Source organism: Coregonus lavaretus, assembly GCF_964263955.1.
Source record: "Coregonus lavaretus genome assembly, chromosome: 23".
Lineage (NCBI taxonomy): Eukaryota > Metazoa > Chordata > Actinopteri > Salmoniformes > Salmonidae > Coregonus > Coregonus lavaretus.
Genome location: NC_140010.1, coordinates 30455864 through 30474005, shown reverse-complemented (window position 1 = coordinate 30474005; position 18142 = coordinate 30455864).

The following is an 18142-nucleotide window of genomic DNA, read 5'->3' as shown; positions in this document are numbered from 1 at the left end:
TATCCCAGGTATTCCTTAAAGAGGTGGGGTTTCAAGTGTCTCCGGAAGGTGGTGAGTGACTCCGCTGTCCTGGCGTCGTGAGGGAGCTTGTTCCACCATTGGGGTGCCAGAGCAGCGAACAGTTTTGACTGGGCTGAGCGGGAACTGTGCTTCCGCAGAGGTAGGGGGGCCAGCAGGCCAGAGGTGGATGAACGCAATGCCCTCGTTTGGGTGTAGGGACTGATCAGAGCCTGAAGGTACGGAGGTGCCGTTCCCCTCACAGCTCCGTAGGCAAGCACCATGGTCTTGTAGCAGATGCGAGCTTCAACTGGAAGCCAGTGGAGTGTGCGGAGGAGCGGGGTGACGTGAGAGAACTTGGGAAGGTTGAACACCAGACGGGCTGCGGCATTCTGGATGAGTTGTAGGGGTTTAATGGCACAGGCAGGGAGCCCAGCCAACAGCGAGTTGCAGTAATCCAGACGGGAGATGACAAGTGCCTGGATTAGGACCTGTGCCGCTTCCTGTGTAAGGCAGGGTCGTACTCTCCGAATGTTGTAGAGCATGAACCTACAGGATCTGGTCACCGCCTTGATGTTAGCGGAGAACGACAGGGTGTTGTCCAGGGTCACGCCAAGGCTCTTTGCACTCTGGGAGGAGGACACAACGGAGTTGTCAACCGTGATGGCGAGATCATGGAACGGGCAGTCCTTCCCCGGGAGGAAGAGCAGCTCCGTCTTGCCGAGGTTCAGCTTGAGGTGGTGATCCGTCATCCACACTGATATGTCTGCCAGACATGCAGAGATGCGATTCGCCACCTGGTTATCAGAAGGGGGAAAGGAGAAGATTAGTTGTGTGTCGTCTGCGTAGCAATGATAGGAGAGGCCATGTGAGGATATGACAGAGCCAAGTGACTTGGTGTATAGCGAGAATAGGAGAGGGCCTAGAACTGAGCCCTGGGGGACACCAGTGGTGAGAGCACGTGGTGCGGAGACAGATTCTCGCCACGCCACTTGGTAGGAGCGACCTGTCAGGTAGGACGCAATCCAGGAGTGAGCCGCGCCGGAGATGCCCAACTCGGAGAGGGTGGAGAGGAGGATCTGATGGTTCACAGTATCAAAGGCAGCATACAGGTCTAGAAGGACAAGAGCAGAGGAGAGAGAGTTAGCTTTAGCAGTGCGGAGAGCCTCCGTGACACAGAGAAGAGCAGTCTCAGTTGAATGACCAGTCTTGAAACCTGACTGGTTTGGATCAAGAAGTTAATTCTGAGAGAGATAGCAAGAGAGTTGGCTAAAGACGGCACGCTCAAGAGTTTTGGAGAGAAAAGAAAGAAGGGGTACTGGTCTGTAGTTGTTGACATCGGAGGGATCGAGTGTAGGTTTTTTGAGAAGGGGTGCAACACTCGCACTCTTGAAGACGGAAGGGACATAGCCAGTGGTCAAGGATGAGTTGATGAGCGAGGTGAGGTAAGGGAGAAGGTCTCCGGAAATGGTCTGGAGAAGAGAGGAGGGGATAGGGTCAAGCGGGCAGGTTGTTGGGCGGCCGGCCGTCACAAGTTGCAAGATTTCATCTGGAGAGAGAGGGGAGAAAGAAGTCAAAGCATAGGGTAGGGCAGTGTGAGCAGGACCAGCAGTGTCATTTGACTTAACAAACGAGGATCGGATGTCGTCAACCTTCTTTTCAAAATGAAGTCATCCACAGAGAGGGGGGGGGGGGGATTCAGCAGGGAGGAGAAGGTGGCAAAGAGCTTCCTAGGGTTAGAGGCAGATGCTTGGAATTTAGAGTGGTAGAAAGTGGCTTTAGCAGCAGAAACAGAGGAAGAAAATGTAGAGAGGAGGGAGTGAAAAGATGCCAGGTCTGCAGGGAGTCTAGTTTTCCTCCATTTCCGCTCGGCTGCCCGGAGCCCTGTTCTGTGAGCTCGCAATGAGTCGTCAAGCCACGGAGCAGGAGGGGAGGACCGAGCCACAATGATTTAGGACTAGCCAGCTAACAATTCTAGGGAGAGAGAATGTTTTTGTAATGTTACCCGTAATGTTCCCTTAATGTTTGAGTGTCCAGTTTTCTGTTAGTTATGGGAACATTCTATGTTAGCAAAATCCTTCTGAGAACCATTTTAGCATGTTTTCGAATATATTCCATCAACTTCACATCATACATACCCTGCCAGAACATGGTTGCCATGTTCTCATAATATAAGATATTAGTGTTCTAGACACGCTTCATGAGAATGTTGAAAGAACATTCCTGTGTCAAGTTTTCTGAGGGTTAGGAGAATATTCCATGACCGTCTCACCAAACATACACAGAACATGGTTGCTATCTCAGAATGTAAGATATTCATGTTATAGACACATTTCATGGGAACGTTGCAAGAACATTTCTGTGTATCAGTTGTCAGGATGTCACCTAATGGTCCCAAAGAAACGGTCTCCCCCCAAAAAATGCATTACAATGCCTTGTTACTGTTGCCAAGCTCATCAAGACCCTGATTAGTGAACCACTGATCCATTTACAGCTCTTTTTGTCTGTTGGCAATGTTAGGGATACTCACACACACAGTGCTTTTAACATACAGCGTTTTCATCTTACATATTTGACACACTTTGTCATACATGATTAAGGTGTGCTTGTTCATTTATACAGTAATTCACACCTTAATTGGGTAGGGCGGGCTTGTGGTAATGGTTGGAGCGGAATCAGTGGAATGGTATCAAATACATCAAACACATGGTTTTCCATGTATGTGATCCCATTCCATGTACGCAGTTCCAGCCATTATTATGAGCCGTCCTCCCCTCAGCAGCCTCCACTGCAGTAATTATTATTCAACATGTCCTCACCTGCGATTTGAACTCACAACCTCTAGGTTCACAACATTCAGAGCTTTCTACTACACCATCATGTCTGTGTCAGTTGTCAGTTAATTTGACTTTTCTCTCATCATTGATTTGATTGACTTATTTCAACAATTTAAGGGCTTTCTGTATAGTTATCTAATGTTGGTGGGGCATATTAACCTGTTTTAATGATACTCCTAAATCACTATGATCAATACGATATTTTCTTGAGCCTACTTTTAACAGAGCTGAGATTTACTTCAAAGTGCATTCACCCTATTGCTTACACCTATCAAGTTGTTTCAGATCTACACAAGAGCCTAGGGAGGAGGGGTTAGGGTTTCTTCCGGACCGGGCCTAACTATACTGGCCCAATAAGCAAATGCCCTACAGATGTCCCTTATTGGGACAGTGGTGTTTGCCATTGGTGCTGGTGGCCTGGGTTTAAGACCCGCTAGGGGTTATCCTACTCTCTCATTCTTAACAATATTTGTTAATGTCATTATTTGGCAACAGTTACAACACACCTATCTGATCTAATTAAAATGTGTTTCTCAATAAAAGATGGGAATCGGTAGAATTCTAAATAGCTGAGCATCTCAAAGAGAACTCTCTCATCTTTTTGAAATCCACACCACATATAACATGTAGAACAAACACGTGTCTCTGATAAGGAATCACATCAGCTCTCATCATTGCATTTCTATTTGTAACATTTCTAATCGGTTGCTGAAACATGGCCCAGGTGGTAGTGTTGCTTCTGATAGAAACATACCCAGAACATGGTGGCCATATTCTCAGAATATCAGAAATGTGTATATTTACAGTAGCATGTCTGTACTTTCTCACATTTCCCATTTAAGCCATGATGATGCCAGTTATACCAAAACAATACACAACACAGAGTTCCATCTAAAGTTTTAATGTGGAAAAAAAGACAAATTGCAACAGAATCACTTGGGACCAGTTTTGGGGGTAAGAATTACTTACAGTTATATATTACAGTTTTATGAGTAACAGAGTAATATAACGAGTTACTGTCTTCAAATATTGTAATATTATTACAGTTACTTTTTCAATTAACCCGTATATTACTTTCAGAAGCATATCTCTACCAGCGTGTTATACAGTGAGGGAAAAAAGTATTTGATCCCCTGCTGATTTTGTACATTTGCCCACTGACAATATAAATCTATAATTTTAATGGTAGGTTTATTTGAACAGTGAGAGACAGAATAACAACAAAATAAATCCAGAAAAACGCATGTCAAAAATGTTATAAATTGATTTGCATTTTAATGAGGGAAATTAGTATTTGACCCCCTCTCAATCAGAAAGATTTCTGGCTCCCAGGTGTCTTTTATACAGGTAACGAGCTGAGATTAGGAGCACACTCTTAAAGGGAGCGCTCCTAATCTCAGTTTGTTACCTGTATAAAAGACACCTGTCCACAGAAGCAATCAATCAATCAATCAGATTCCAAACTCTCCACCATGGCCAAGACCAAAGAGCTCTCCAAGGATGCCAGGGTCAAGATTGTAGACCTACACAAGGCTGGAATGGGCTACAAGACCATCGCCAAGCAGCTTGGTGAGAAGGTGACAACAGTTGGTGCGATTATTCGCAAATGGAAGAAACACAAAATAACTGTCAATCTCCCTCGGCCTGGGGCTCCATGCAAGATCTCACCTCGCGGAGTTGCAATGATCATGAGAACGGTGAGGAATCAGCCCAGAACTACACAGGAGGATCTTGTCAATGATCTCAAGGCAGCTGGGACCATAGTCACCAAGAAAACAATTGGTAACACACTACGCCGTGAAGGACTGAAATCCTGCAGCGCCCGCAAGGTCCCCCTGCTCAAGAAAGCACATATACAGGCCCGTCTGAAGTTTGCCAATGAACATCTGAATGATTCAGAGGAGAACTGGGTGAAAGTGTTGTGGTCAGATGAGACCAAAATTGAGCTCTTTGGCATCAACTCAACTCGCCGTGTTTGGAGGAGGAGGAATGCTGCCTATGACCACAAGAACACCATCCCCACCGTCAAACATGGAGGTGGAAACATTATGCTTTGGGGGTGTTTTTCTGCTAAGGGGACAGGACAATGTCACCGCATCAAAGGGACGATGGACGGGGCCATGTACCGTCAAATCTTGGGTGAGAACCTCCTTCCCTCAGCCAGGGCATTGAAAATGGGTCGTGGATGGGTATTCCAGCATGACAATGACCCAAAACACACGGCCAAGGCAACAAAGGAGTGGCTCAAGAAGAAGCACATTAAGGTCCTGGAGTGGCCTATCCAGTCTCCAGACCTTAATCCCATAGAAAATCTGTGGAGGGAGCTGAAGGTTCGAGTTGACAAACGTCAGCCTCGAAACCTTAATGACTTGGAGTGGGATAAAATCAAATCAAATCAAATCAAATCAAATTTTATTGGTCACATGCGCCGAATACAACAGGTGCAGACATTACAGTGAAATGCTTACTTACAGCCCTTAACCAACAGTGCATTTATTTTAAACAAAAAAAGTAAAAATAAAACAACAACAAAAAAAGGTGTTGAGAAAAAAAAGAGCAGAAGTAAAATAAAGTGACAGTAGGGAGGCTATATATACAGGGGGGTACCGTTGCAGAGTCAATGTGCGGGGGGCACCGGCTAGTTGAGGTAGTTGAGGTAATATGTACATGTGGGTAGAGTTAAAGTGACTATGCATAAATACTTAACAGAGTAGCAGCAGCGTAAAAAGGATGGGGTGGGGGGGCAGTGCAAATAGTCCGGGTAGCCATGATTAGCTGTTCAGGAGTCTTATGGCTTGGGGGTAGAAGCTGTTGAGAAGTCTTTTGGACCTAGACTTGGCACTCCGGTACCGCTTGCCGTGCGGTAGCAGAGAGAACAGGCTATGACTAGGGTGGCTGGAGTCTTTGACAATTTTGAGGGCCTTCCTCTGACACCGCCTGGTATAGAGGTCCTGGATGGCAGGAAGCTTTGCCCCAGTGATGTACTGGGCCGTACGCACTACCCTCTGTAGTGCCTTGCGGTCGGAGGCCAAGCAGTTGCCATACCAGGCGGTGATGCAACCAGTCAGGATGCTCTCGATGGTGCAGCTGTAGAATTTTTTGAGGATCTGAGGACCCATGCCAAATCTTTTCAGTCTCCTGAGGGGGAATAGGCTTTGTCGTGCCCTCTTCACGACTGTCTTGGTGTGTTTGGACCATGATAGTTCGTTGGTGATGTGGACACCAAGGAAGTTGAAGCTCTCAACCTGTTTCACTACAGCCCCGTTGATGAGAATGGGGGCGTGCTCAGTCCTCTTTTTTTTCCTGTAGTCCACAATCATCTCCTTTGTCTTGGTCACGTTGAGGGAGAGGTTGTTGTCCTGGCACCACACGGCCAGATCTCTGACCTCCTCCCTATAGGCTGTCTCATCGTTGTCGGTGATCAGGCCTACCACTGTTGTGTCGTCGGCAAACTTAATGATGGTGTTGGAGTCGTGCCTGGCCATGCAGTCATGGGTGAACAGAGAGTACAGGAGGGGACTGAGCACGCACCCCTGAAGGGCCCCCGTGTTGAGGATCAGTGTGGCAGATGTGTTGTTACCTACCCTTACCACCTGGGGGCGGCCCGTCAGGAAGTCCAGGATCCAGTTGCAGAGGGAGGTGTTTAGTCCCAGGATCTTTAGCTTAGTGATGAGCTTAGAGGGCACTGTGTGAAAACCTGGTGGCCAACTACAAGAAACATCTGACCTCTGTGATTGCCAACAAGGGTTTTGCCACCAAGTACTAAGTCATGTTTTGCAGAGGGGTCAAATACTTATTTCCCTCATTAAAATCAATTTATAACATTTTTGACATGCGTTTTTCTGGATTTTTGTTGTTGTTATTCTGTCTCTCACTGTTCAAATAAACCTACCATTAAAATTATAGACTGATAATGTCTTTGTCAGTGGGCAAACATACAAAATCAGCAGGGGATCAAATACTTTTTTCCCTCACTGTATACAGAAAGCCCTTCAATTGCTGAAATATGTAAATCAAATCAATGATGAAAATAGTCAGATTAACGGAGTACCATGAACCAAGATGTTGTAAGTTAAAATCCCAGGTGAGGACATGTAGAATAATAATGACTGTATAAATGAACATGACAATGCAATCATGTGTGTCAATTATGTAAATTGAAAACACTGTATGTTAAAAGAACTGTGTATGAGTATCCCTAATCTTACCAACAGACAAGGAGCTATGAATGGATCAGTGGTTCACCAATCAGGGCCATGATTGTCTCGGCAACAGTAACAAGATATGATGTGTAATACCTTTTTCTTTGGACACATAAATGTTCTTGCATCGTTCCCATGAAACGTGTCTAGACCATTCATATCTTATGTTGTGAGAACATGGCAACCATGTTCTGTGTATGTTTGGTGGGTGTCACGTATACGCCAGGAGGCAGGAAGCAGGTGCAGAAGGTGAGTTTAATAATGAAGAATGCAGATAAACAAAACATGAGAAGCGTACAGAACTTGAATGAAAACAAACCAATACTGCCTGATGACTGAGGCTACTGAGGGCTAAATAAAGGGAAGGTAATGTTGTGGAAATTACCACCAGGGACACCTGAAGTCAAACTTAAATGAATCATTCTTTATTATCAGCAAGCTGGAGAGGTTCCAACAAACTCAATGCACCATAGTGCACGACTGTCGGGAGCTCTGCCTGGGTATTGTCATGAGAATTTCTATCTCTAATTCAACCTAAGCTTGAATCATTACCAGGGGTTGTAAGGCTCTGGTTTTAATCATAAATGATTCAAGGTCCACAACCAGCAAGAATTATCTGTATTTTTAATCATGGAGAGCTATGCCGCCAAAAAACATACATACAGCTTTATACCCCTTGACACACAAAGGCACGTTGCTCCGCCCACCTTTAGGAGGCTTTTTTTAACCAGTTTTCTCAGTCCCCTTCACCCTGGAATGTTTAGTCCCGCCCCCCTCTGTTAGTGGGTTGACACTACATTATAACTCTAACACCGTTCACACATTTATACTGTATTTGGGGTGAAATCCTTTAGTCATTATTCTTAAAATACAAATTAATCTATCAGCAATCCTGTTAGTTCTCTTATATACTGCTTTACACTAGTGTTCTATTTATACAGCATATTTGGGAATAGCACTCTCTCCTTTCATATCTTCACATACAGAATCCCTATATAACGGTATAAATCTTAAATTCACATCCACACCACTGCATGTGCATCTTTAACGATTATGTAATTACATCCCATGCACTTCAACGGATCTCTAACCTCCCAGAAACTATGGTACAGTGGTCCCAGACCACATAGACAATTCCCAGAAATGCCTATAGACTTGCAGCTACTTAATAATATAATAATATAAATAATATAATAATATGCCATTTAGCAGACGCTTTTATCCAAAGCGACTTACAGTCATGTGTGCATACATTTTTACGTATGGGTGGTCCCGGGGATCGAACCCACTACCCTGGCGTTACAAGCGCCATGCTCTACCAATTGAGCTACAGCTCTACCAATAAAACAACACCCGTGCTCAATAACACCTCGTGCTATTACTAGTAGTCCCAGACTACGATGGGCGGTGGTGACGGAACCCCTAGATAACGTTATAGATCGAAACACTCAGCTCACACAGAACTGGTTGGGGTATTCATTCAGACACGGACCTCTTTCACACCGGAGCTAGTCCACTGACAGCTCTCATTCACTCAGTACTTAATAGTAATAATATCTCTTATTATCTAAATTTCAATACTCTTATTATCCCAAATTTAAATCCTTTGTTGAACTCAGTTTACCACTTATTATCCACATTTTAATCTCTTAACACTAATATTTCTTATTATTCAAATTTCAATCAGCTTAATATCCACATTTCAATCCTTTTACTATCCACATTTCAATCAGCTTAACATGTCCTTTCCACACTCACACAACTCTCACATCCACATTCACTTAGTACTATTCACATAGTTGTGGAAATTACCACCAGGGACTCAAAGTCAAACTTAAATGAATAATTATTTATTAGTAGCAAGCTGGAGAGGTTCCAACAAACTTAACGCACCAAGTAGTACACGTCTGTCAGGAGCTGCCCCGGGGCAGACCCGTTAGTGCTCTTATATACTGCTTACACAGACACGTTATATTTGCATGATTTAGCTTATTCATTATTCATAATTAATTCATCATTAACATTTGGTTCATGCATGTGACCAACCAATACCTCACGAGGCTTCCTCTCTCCAAGCTGAGACCTTGAAACTGAGACACCCTTTTCGGTTCTCAAAACAATGTTCTGGGTGTACTGCCAAATTGCTTATACTGATATTAGAAAAGCACAAACATAAAATGTTCCTTCACAGTAATCAAGGTGATGATGAAGTCCAGGTGTGCGTAATGATGGGGAATAGGTGTGCATAATGAAGATTGCCAGGGCCGGTGGTTAGTAGACCGGCGACGTCGAGCACCGGAGCAGGAATAGCCGTGACAGTGGGATGTTGAGGGAATATTCTCCTAACCAACAGAAAACTGGACACATTAATGTTCTTGCAACGTTCTCATTTAACGTGTCTAGAACAGTAATATCTTATATTCTGAGAACATGGCAACCAAGTTCTGTGTATATTTGGATGTTGATGGAATATTCTTCTAACCCACAGAAAACTGGACATCGTCAGGACGTCACCTGATGGTCCCAAAGAAACGTTCTACCAAGAAAAACAATTGTTTCATCATTACACATCACCCCTTGTTACTGTGGCTGAGCCCATCAAGGCTTTGATTGGTGAACCACTGATCCATTCACAGCTCTTTGTTTGTTAGCAAGGGACACTCATACACACACAAACAATGCTTTAACACACAATGTTTTCAACTTACATATTTGCCATACATGATTACATTGTGCATGTTCATTTATACAGTAATTATTATTCAACATGTCCTCTTCTGGGATTTTAACTCACAACCTCTTGGTTCACGGCATTCCGATATTCCTGCTATGCCACATAGTAAATCAAGGATAGTTTAAATCACAGTGTTAAATATTTTTGGGGTTAAATTGACTCTACTGAGAGTTTTCTTAACCCTAAAGACAGTGATACGCTCCCTGGAGTTAGCGTTGATAACGGGAGTTAATTGGGACTGTAAAAAAGGCCTTCCTGCTCCCCTCCTCTCTACACTACACGACTTTCAAAATCCTAAAATTGCTGAGCCTTTCTAATTAAACGACCATCCTTCCTGTAGTTTTTCTGTCTTGCCAACGTAGTGTTGCTCCCACTAAACGATGTGGCACAGACAGGAGTCACACACTACAAGATTCTTCACTTGGTCATAAGGATTGTCAATACCACGCTGTCTCATAAAAACAATGATGTGATGATGTGATTACATTTAACGTAGCTAGAACAAGCGGTGGCTCAAAGCAGCCTCATAAACGTTTTCAGTCAGACATTCACGCTTGCCATACAGAGTTGAAATATCTAGCCAACATTTTGAATTGAATAACATTGCTTGTGAATGTCAGCGCTGTAATGATTTGACACTTTGGCTTTGGCAGGTACAAACACATACTAGTAGTAGTCATCGCTCCTGCTCGAGTCCACACATTCTGGGTGATGCAATAGAACTTCATAATCTCACTGGCTTCTTCTCTGGTGAGCTCTCATTGGCTATTGCTGATCACCGTTCTCAAAACTTGTTGTTGCACATCTCACACTACAAGAGCATTGCAGATTTTGTGCCGATAAAATCAAAAGTTTGAAAATATCTGGACGTCTCGGACTGCTCAAAGACGGGTAGGCAACGACATGGTGATTTTGTCTCCGATCTCAAAAACTTGTCTGTGACAGCTAAATCGGGGCCAAAATCGTGTAGTGTACACCCGGCTTTGCTGAGATAATTTTTCTCATACAGGAATATTAAGGCCCAGTGCACTAATTTTGTGGAATAAAAAAATGAAAAATAAATCAAAGAAGATCTGATTTATCAGGGGGTGCTGCAACACCCTCAGCACCCCTACTTCCCATGGCAATGCTAAGTGACATTATTGCATTGGTTGCACAAGTGCTTATGTAGAAGTTGTTTTTTGCTCGTATTTATAAACAGTCTTTTGTATGAGCACGCTAGAGTGTCTTATTGCGCTGCCATAGATGCAGTAAAAAAGTCAATCGAACTCGACCAAAACAATGGAATTGCCATGGAAACACGTGGGGAAAGGGCCGTGGGGGAAAGATCCAGAGTCTCCTCATTACCTCCCAGCAAAATGTGTATAATTTAGTATAATGTATAGTATAGTATAACACTTGTATGGATGTCAACCCCAACACATGTTTATGTCATCATTATCAATCAACTGCATCACAGTAAAAAAATACTTTGACTACCACCACCGATTTCTGTGTGCTAGCTATGCTTGCCAGCTTATAATAAAATAGTTTTGCATGAGTGTACTTTTAACAGAGCTTAGATTTATTTCAAAGTGCATTCACCCTATCTCTTAGACCTATCCAATTGTTTCAGATCTACACACGTGCCTAGGGAGAAGGGGTTAGGGTTTGCTTCTTGACAGAGCCTATACATTATGACAACATTTTGTGACGTTTTGGTGTTTGGCTGTTCTAGCACACAACATTTTGGGTCTGTTTGACATTGCAGCCAACACTGCAGGTGGCTGCCAACTGAATAATCTCAAAGAACCTTGCATCATAAATAACTTCTCATGATTATTTGTAAATCAGTCAATCAGTCACAATTTACCCATGATACATTACTGTTTTGACCCTCTTGAACACAGTCTTTTGGGTTGTTTGACATTGCAGCCGACAGTGCAGGTGACTGCCAACTGACTGATCTACAAATAATTTAGCAGTCACCATTTACCCACAATGCATCATGGATTTGATGCTCTGGAACACAGCTTTTTTCATGAGGCATGCCGAAGTTCGGTAGCCGAAGTCTACGCCCCTTCGTTGGTGATTGGTCAACAGTAGGGATTCTCCAACGAAGTGTTTGTTGTCATTCAACGACAGACTACTATTTTTCATGCAAATGTTTTCACTGAAATACTGCACCAAACATCTTCGTTAGATGCAAAATTGAGCAACTAAGACCTCTGCAAAAACGTTCAAATTAATTACAGATTTCTTCAGTTATCTTTCTGAGGAAGTGTACTGGCTACGGCAGCTTAAGAGGGACAAACAGTAATATTGTCGATTTTTTTCTTGTTTTTCAAGCGAAGGTATTTTAATATTTTAAGGGAGTATGCAACCACAGACGTTCACTTTGCCTAGCCGAGTTCTGCTAGGAGCAAACCAAACCTATGTATGCGTACTGCTTTAATGGGCAGGGCAGATTCTGGCAAATGCCAGATGAGCTGTACCGAAATTGACACACACTTTTTAAAAAATAAAACAGTGAAAAATATGACATGGCCGGCATCCCATGGGCCTGTTAATATAGTGTTTTAAATATGTTTTATACTAATCTATAATGAGCCTTTGGCTGATCAGTCGGCCGGACCGTTTTTCTGATTGGCTGAGCTGAGGTCATGCAAACTCACATTCATACTCTGTCATCAGTTAGACAGCCAATATCATGGATTCTAAAAAATGGAAAGAGTGCCTATAAACTTAGAAAGAGCACATTCTACGTTGACACCTCACTCAAAACTTCCTATGATTTGGTCAAACAGTAAAGTGCATTATCCTCATGATTCCTGTAATTAAATTGTTTTCCCTGCCGTTGTGCATGTGCCCTCGCTGAGGCCTGCTACTGTGATGAGCGAGCCCCCCATATCGAGAAAAAAATGTGTTCTGATCATATAACATTTCAAAATGCAACTGCGGGAAAAACACAGCTTTGGAAGCTTCTTCCCCTTATCCTTGTCGAAGTGAGGAGGGTCTCAACATTCTGTAGGTTTAATTTTTATTTCTAAGCTCTCAAAATCAGCTCAATAGCAACTATTTTACAACCAAGATATTTGATATGGCTTTGAGATAGGGAGCGGTGCGCACGTGAAATGTGCACCGGCCATTGCGAGGGCATAGGCCTATTAGGTCTCATGGGTAGTAACATACAACTGCAAAGTTTTTTTAGGACATTACATTTACCGTTGGATGAATACATGGATACTAGCAATGGGTATTATATTTAAAGTTAGCAATCTTGTTAATGCTTTTTGAGTTTCCACTTCCTCAGGTGTTGAACCCCAAATTAATTAGCCTATGATATTAGTTAGTGCACATAAAGATGTATATAATTCATCTCTATTGAACCCCCCCCCCCCCCCCCCCCCAAAATCTGGAAAGTCTGGAGTCCTATTTTGACAGTAAAAATGGCAACTGTAGTCTAATTGTCAACCCAAAATTCATGACAATCACTGGATTAGGTTGCACATTAACACATGCTTGGACGTGTTAGATGAAACAACATATTTAATGAATAACTCAGTAGTCTATTTATTATACTTTTTAATAAAACACTATGAATTACTTTATAAGATGATTACTCATGATTTGGGTCTGACCAAATCATGGGCTGGTGCCACCATGGGAAACTGTTAGTCTGGAGCCCTGTAATAATAATTAACACTTAGGGTAGGTGTTGATTCAGGGGAACACAAATGACAGGCATTAATTTGCAATATAGCCTATGTCGTTATCTTGGTGTTTATAACGTATAAGGCTTAAGCAGAGAGACAGACTAAACAAGAAGAAGCACATAGTGACAGCAGAGAAGACGCAGAGACAGATAGACAGCACAACAGGTCGGCAAACAAAATGACTAGTGCAGAAGCACTGTTATAGTGGTGAGTTGCATCTCCAGTGGTGTTTTTACATATTGTATTTGTTTTAAACATTCTCATGAAGAGGAGACGCCGATGCAGGGGCCGCAGATCCGGGGGCTTGGTGAGAATTCGTTGGCGAGTGGATAATCCACCTTTACCAGCCATCCTACTGGCGAACGTGCGATCACTGGTGAATAAACTGGATGAGCTCCATTCGAGACTATCCTACCAACGGGACATTAAAAACTGTAATATCTTATGTTTCACTGAGTCGTGGCTGAACGAGGACTTGGATAATATACAGTTGGCTGGGTTTTCCGTGCATCAGCAAGACAGAAGAGCAACCTCCGGTAAGACGAGGGGTAGTGGTCTGTGTCTATTTGTCAATAGCAGCTGGTGCGCGATCTCTAATATTAAGGAAGTCTCAAGGTTTTGCTCGCCTGAGGTAGAGTAGACCACACTATTTACCAAGAGAGTTTTCATCTACATTTTTCGTAGCTGTCTATTTACCACCACAAACCGATGCAGAGACCAGAGATAAGCAGGACCATTAAAAATACTTTGATAGGGTGGAGAAAAGCACAGCAACACTGATTGAGGTTAAAAAAGTATGCAGTTTACCAAGAGCAGATTGGGAGAGAAAAAGAGGAGTAAGAGAGACCTTAAGGGAGTGCCAACTCTCGGGGAGATAGTGAGGCCAGAAACAAAAGGGCAGTGTCCTAGAAATCACAGTCTGTTTTGTTTTTTTCAGTTCTGCTGGGAGTATATTTGATGATGGGGATTTGTGTTGAATGAGAGGCTAGAGACTTCATAAAATAATAATTGGAATAATAATTATATATTAACTTGCTCACCCAAACGTAGACATACATCATGGGTGAGACATAATTAATATAATATTGTACAAAGCCAATTTAGGGTTTCCATTAAGGAACGTCAATCACTACATTGGATATTAATACTATGGAGATAAATTCAATATATGCTGGTAACTACGGCATGTGTTTGGTGTTATTTGTAGCCTACTTAGAAAGGACAGTTACCTACAGTGGAGAGAACAAGTATTTGATACACTGCCGATTTTGCAGGTTTTCCTACTTACAAAGCATGTAGATGTCTGTAATTTTTATCATAGGTACACTTCAACTGTGAGAGACGGAATCTAAAACAAAAATCCAGAAAATCACATTGTATGATTTTTAAGTAATTAATTAGCATTTTATTGCATGACATAAGTATTTGATCACCTACCAACCAGTAAGAATTCCGGCTCTCACAGACCTGTTAGTTTTTCTTTAAGAAGCCCTCCTGTTCTCCACTCATTACCTGTATTAACTGCACCTGTTTGAACTCGTTACCTGTATAAAAGACACCTGTCCACACACTCAATCAAACAGACTCCAACCTCTCCACAATGGCCAAGACCAGAGAGCTGTGTAAGGACATCAGGGATACAATTGTAGACCTGCACAAGGCTGGGATGGGCTACAGGACAATAGGCAAGCAGCTTGGTGAGAAGGCAACAACTGTTGGCGCAATTATTAGAAAATGGAAGAAGTTCAAGATGACGGTCAATCACCCTCGGTCTGGGGCTCCATGCAAGATCTCACCTCGTGGGGCATCAATGATCATGAGGAAGGTGAGGGATCAGCCCAGAACTACACGGCAGGACCTGGTCAATGACCTGAAGAGAGCTGGGACCACAGTCTCAAAGAAAACCATTAGTAACACACTACGCCGTCATGGATTAAAATCCTGCAGCGCATGCAAGGTCCCCCTGCTCAAGCCAGCGCATGTCCAGGCCCGTCTGAAGTTTGCCAATGACCATCTGGATGATTCAGAGGAGGAATGGGAGAAGGTCATGTGGTCTGATGAGACAAAAATAGAGCTTTTTGGTCTAAACTCTACTTGCCGTGTTTGGAGGAAGAAGAAGGATGAGTACAACCCAAAGAACACCATCCCAACCGTGAAGCATGGAGGTGGAAACATCATTCTTTGGGGATGCTTTTCTGTAAAGGGGACAGGACGACTGCACCGTATTGAGGGGAGGATGGATGGGGCCATGTATCGCGAGATCTTGGCCAACAACCTCCTTCCCTCAGTAAGAGCATTGAAGATGGGTCGTGGCTGGGTCTTCCAGCATGACAACGACCCGAAACACACAGCCAGGGCAACTAAGGAGTGGCTCCGTAAGAGGCATCTCAAGGTCCTGGAGTGGCCTAGCCAGTCTCCAGACCTGAACCCAATAGAAAATCTTTGGAGGGAGCTGAAACTCCGTATTGCCCAGCGACAGCCCCGAAACCTGAAGGATCTGGAGAAGGTCTGTATGGAGGAGTGGGCCAAAATCCCTGCTGCAGTGTGTGCAAACCTGGTCAAGACCTACAGGAAACGTATGATCTCTGTAATTGCAAACAAAGGTTTCTGTACCAAATATTAAGTTCTGCTTTTCTGATGTATCAAATACTTATGTCATGCAATAAAATGCAAATTAATTACTTAAAAATCATACAATTTGATTTTCTGGATTTTTGTTTTAGATTCCGTCTCTCACAGTTGAAGTGTACCTATGATAAAAATTACAGACCTCTACATGCTTTGTAAGTAGGAAAACCTGCAAAATCTGTAGTGTATCAAATACTTGTTCTCCCCACTGTATATCTGCTGTATTCTAAACAATGACAGATTGGGGGTTTCATAAGAGGTGGCTATAATTTTAGTTGATAACAGAGGTATTTAGATTTGAGAAATGTTGAAAAGTAATGTTAGATGGAAAGTCAGCAATAGAGGATAGAGATTGTACAGGGTTTCCTGTGTGAAAAAAAGTAATAGAAATTGGGTGATAAGAAATGTTGAATTGCATTGTTTAAGCAAGAATGGCATTAAATTCATGCTTTCTAGTTATGTGTATGCAAATATGTTATTCGTTTTTGGTGGTGTGTGGATAGAATTTACTAATGTCAGGATTTAGTAAACTAAGCAGAGAGATGTAGTGAGAGCAGTGGAAGGGATACCCCACCCTAAGACGGGGGTATACTAGTTCAGAAGAGATATGGAAGGGCTGACCGCCAGCTTTAAGCTGAATACAGGGGAACTAGAGAGGGCAGTCAGACAGATAGTGTTAAAGGACTGGGCGGCAGTGAGAGGAAACTGGGTTCCCGGAGATGGGAATGCGCCGGTTCTAGAGTGGGCAGAAGGAGGGGCTTATGGAGATAAATTGTCACAACTCTGTGATGATCTGAGAGAATATTGTCACAGACATGCCGACTTCTCCAAAGTCCACGAGTGTAAGCAGGGAGACAGTGAGACTATTAGTCAATACCTAGAGAGACTGAGAGATGTGTTCAATGCAAACAGTGGATTTATTAAACAATAGGTTTATATTTTAAAAACATCAATGCAACAGGTTGCGATGATTAAATTAATAGAAAGGGGTTATAGGTTTATATTAGTAGGTGTAGTGAACTTAATGAAACGTGGTATTATATAGTGTCTTCCAGGATTGATGGAAGTCTCCTATAGCATTATGTTAAGGGGATGCCTGGGAAAAAATATAATGTCTTACTTACACGGAGTATGTGATTGTATTGGCTAATGAATGAAATATGACATTTACAGGGGCGACAGGAACAATAGAAGGGGAGACAGATTTTCCTATGGTGTTGATCAAATAATTGATAATGGATCATTTGAGATGAGATCACATGGAGCAGATTTAGGGGTTCAATAATCATTGTGAGATTTAAAGAGGATATGATCTGAAGGGTAATCAATTAAACATAATCATTGTATACTCGAGGAATTTTGAGTGGTTTTATGGATTAGTTATGAGGAATTAGATTGATACAAATGATTATTGATGAGTTAGGACTGGGGATATCTGTATCATGTTTTGTGTGTACTTACCATCTTTAGATTACTGATGGTAATTGAAGGTTAACAAAATGAATAATTTCTCTTCCAGGAGAAAGAGATTCGCTTATCTCATTGGAATGTTGCCCAGGGCTAGGGGGAGCAGTTTAGTGGAGTTAGGCAGTGTTTAGGTCGTAAAAGTGAGCTACCAAATTAAGTGGGGCCTGGCTATTTTTGGTTGTTGTTTTTCAATTGGGTTTTTCAAATAAAAAACAACACACCTAGTATGATGTTTATAAAAGGTTGTTATTTTGATTTTAGGGGATTTTCAACAGGTCAAAGGTGATAAGTCTTAAAGGAGCACACACAGTGAATTTTATGGAGTTTTTCGGTTTTGACTGAGTTTAGGGTATACATGATTTCTTATGAGAATAAATGTCATGAGGACTTAATGAACACTTGGGATAAGTAACATTTATGAAATATTTAGGATGATGGTAATGTTTAGTATACTATGGGATGGAACAGTTCGTTGAATGATTTCAATGGCCTCTGAACTCTGTTTTGACTTTCTGGTGTGAATTGATCATCCACACTGGTAAATTCTAAAGGCATGAGAGGAGGACTTTAAAATAGTTTATT